Source organism: Polypterus senegalus, chromosome 11 (assembly GCF_016835505.1).
Source record: "Polypterus senegalus isolate Bchr_013 chromosome 11, ASM1683550v1, whole genome shotgun sequence".
Lineage (NCBI taxonomy): Eukaryota > Metazoa > Chordata > Cladistia > Polypteriformes > Polypteridae > Polypterus > Polypterus senegalus.
Window position 1 is genome coordinate 69,401,480 of NC_053164.1, and position 3,660 is coordinate 69,405,139.

Consider the following 3,660-nt stretch of genomic DNA (forward strand, 5'->3'; position numbering starts at 1 on the left):
AGCATCCATGACTTAAGTCTTGGTTTTGCTGTTGTTAAGTATCTACTGTAGATGTCATTAATGTGCAGTAGACCTTTTTGGGACTAAAGCACAATTTATACTTGAGGGAAGACATCTGTAGACACATTCACACATAGAAGATGAGTACCCTGGTCTGTTTATCGTATAAGCATTCAGTAAGTGACACTACACAGTTGGAGAATCCCTCAGCTTTTCCTCCAAAGTTTTTTCTTTGCCTATTTTTATCGACATTGCAGATATTTTCAATTTCAATTTCTGCCTATACAAACTTTGATCTTCGCCAAGGGCCTGGGCAATTTCTCACCATGAATATGTGGATATTTGGCTATCTCTATGTGCTTTTAATGTTGGATTGTATATGTGAGTATAATGACACTTCACATAACCATTCATCAAGTTAGCCCATGTGTTCTTGTCTAGGGCATGCACAGTTGATATGCTCAGGTACACACATACACTGTCTGTCCACCATGACCGCTGATGAAATTAACGCCAAACACACCCTTGTGAACCCTTCTGGTGACACAGAAACCCTAAGCATAAATGGGCCTATAAATTAGAATGTGGTATTTGGCAGCATTATGGTGCTTTATTCATTGTCATAGGGAGAGCTAACCTGACAAATTCTGAGTTCACCCACTTTGCTGCTTTGGTTCCAGTTATATCCTTCATGGTGGCCTAGAAAATTTCCAGGTGACAGTAAACAGATGTATTTCCAGTGGAATTCTTTACTACTAGGCTGTTCATTCTATTTGAAAGTTTGACTAGAGACAGGCAATGCCTTCCTACTGGAGATGTAGGTAATCAATTAGATCCTTGTCACACACGTGCGAGTAGGAGACAGCTAAAGGGCCTGAGTAAATGTAATACTACAACAGACCAGGGGGTGGCAGAGTGTGCTGAATGTCTCTCTCAGTTTCATGCAGACCAATCCCGGGAAATCTTGCCAAGTCCCGGCACCTCTAATGGGTGGCTGCCCCAAACCTTTATAATGTCTGGAGATTTATTCATCTCACAGTGGCATAGCCGGCAGGATTTTGGTTCCCTGAAGAAACTGGGACAGGACCAAAGAAATAACCAGGTGAGAAAGTACTGGGGCCGAGGTTTGGGGGTGGGGAGCTTGTCCGTGGGTCAGGAGTAACTTGGTGCAGGCTCCACTTCCTAAATATGAAACTGGACTAATATTTTCTCAAAGGAAGAATATGGATGAGACTTTCAGACATGCGCTGGTTCCTATGGAGGAAACGAAAAGGGCTCACTATGTTCTCTCAGAGGAGAGAGCTGAGCTGCCCATTGGAGTTATGATCCCAGATAAATATGGGCTTTCCCCAGGCCAGCAGGTAGAAACCATAAAAAACTGGTAGTTAGATCCTGAGAGATCTACCCGGGACTAGGCAGAAGCTCTCTTGGAACAACTAGCTCATTTGCTAAGGCCTTTGAGCTGTCCTCCTTCCAAATAATGCAGCAGGTAGCCTACCCATTTTTATTAAAAGGACTCCCCAAAACATTTGTCTAGCCGGTCTGGGGAGAATTCCACAACATGGAGGAGCTTATAAAGCTCCAAGAAACATCTAAACCAGCCTCGCAATCTAAGGGAGCAGAACGGTCCTCTAATGTATTCTGTGGGGATTACGTCACACAAACTAGGTCTCTTTCATGTAAACCGGTTCCAAAGTTCCCAGGCCTCGGGGCATGCAACCTGCTGGGGGACGAGGAGGGATGCGGGTGGACGGGGAGAGGCAGTTTATGTGCACTTGTCAACCCCCTATCGCTAACACATACGGGAGTAGTAATAGTTAATGGATATAAAGTCGAAGCACTCCTTGATTCTGGCAGCAACATTTCCATTGTTGCTCGTAGATATGTATTACCGCGACAGTGGATAAAAATAAAGACCAGTATTACCTGTGTACATGGGGAAACCCGTAAATATAAAACTGCCCGATGTTTCATCAGCTATGGAGGATCGCTGAAAGAAATCCCCGTGTCGGTCCTGCCGAGTCCACCTTTCGCTGTGATTCTGGGGCGGGACTGGTCAAACAATAAAAGCGGTGTACTAATTACTACTCCCAGGAAAAACTTAGGCCTAGCTATAGATGGGGATGACTTGATTTCAGCTATCGCCATGCCATGTAATCAGCCGGTGGAGAGAGATATGGAAGTCCAAGAGGTGGACTGGGAGATTCCTGGACCGTCGCAGGTGGACACATCATCACCCGCGCCTCGACGAGCCGGGATGAATCCCGCCACTTCAGGTTAGACCAAACCCTCTCTCTGAAATGCACTTTCAGTTCAGAGAAACGCCAGCTTCTTTCATAATGGAGCAGTGGAATGATGACTACTTGAAACATGCAAAAAATGCAGCAGTACTTGTCAATGGCCAACGCACTCATCAGCTCATGCCACAGGGTCCTCACTTTGTGATAGAAAATGACCTATTATATCGAATAGCTGAGCATGTGGTGGATGTGAGAAAGTTGTTGTTAATCCCACGAATTTACCGGCGGCAAGTCTGTGAATTAGCACACGACCACCTCCTAGGAGGCCATTTGGGCACCGAAAAAACACTAGAGCAGATTAAGCTCTTGTCCAGACTGTCAATTACGGCAAATTCCTAGAAGGGACTGAGCTCCTCTCATTCCCCTTTCCCTGATTGATGGGGAATGTAGACCTAAAATGTAGACCCTTTGAGAGAATTGGGGTCTACATTATAGGACCCTTAGAGCCCTCAGCCTGAGGACATAAATATATATTAGTCCTCGTTGATTATGCTACTCAATATCCTGAGGCTGTTCCCTTGCGCTCAGCCACATCGAAAGCAATAGCACGGGAACTTGTAGGGGTCTTTACGCATTTTGCCATCCCTAAAGAGGTCCTTACAGATCAGGGGACACCATTCACCTCGGAGATATTCAGGGAAGTTGCCAAGTTACTTAAAATAAAGCACTTAAAGACTGTGTTGTATCATCCTCAAACCAATGGTCTTGTGGAGAGATTTAATCAGACTCTCAAGCAAATGCTTCGCAAGGTGGTCAGCGAGGACGGGAGGAACTGAGATCAGCTCCTCCCCCTCGTACTGTTTGCCTATCGGGAATTCCCACAAGCCTTTATGGGGTTTTCACCATTTGAATTATTATATGGATGACAACCTCGGGGATTATTGGATGGTTTGAAAGAAGTATGGGAAATAGAGGCCCTTTCCCTCTACCAATATATTAGAGTATATCACACAGTTACGCGATCGATTTGTAAAAATGCAACCTGTTCTAAAAAGTCAACTGAAAAAAGCGCAAGCAGCATGGGCCCGTTATTATGATCGTGGTACGACCCTCTGAGAATTCCACCCAGGAGATCGTGTCATGGTCTTGGTTCCCACCTGCCATTCTAAATTACTTTCCCATTGGCAAGGACCTTATGAAATTAATGAGAGGAAAGGTCTCTTTGATTATTTGGTGAAACAAACCAATCATCGACCGAACGAGCGGATCTATCATGTGAACTTGCTGAAGCCATAGAAGGAGAGGAATCCTGATCCCACCTCTGCTTAGCCCAGCTCATTCTTTGCTCACACAGTCAACCTTAATTTCGGTACAGAGTTAAACTCCAAACAGAGACAGGAGCTTAAAACAGCTTGTGGTG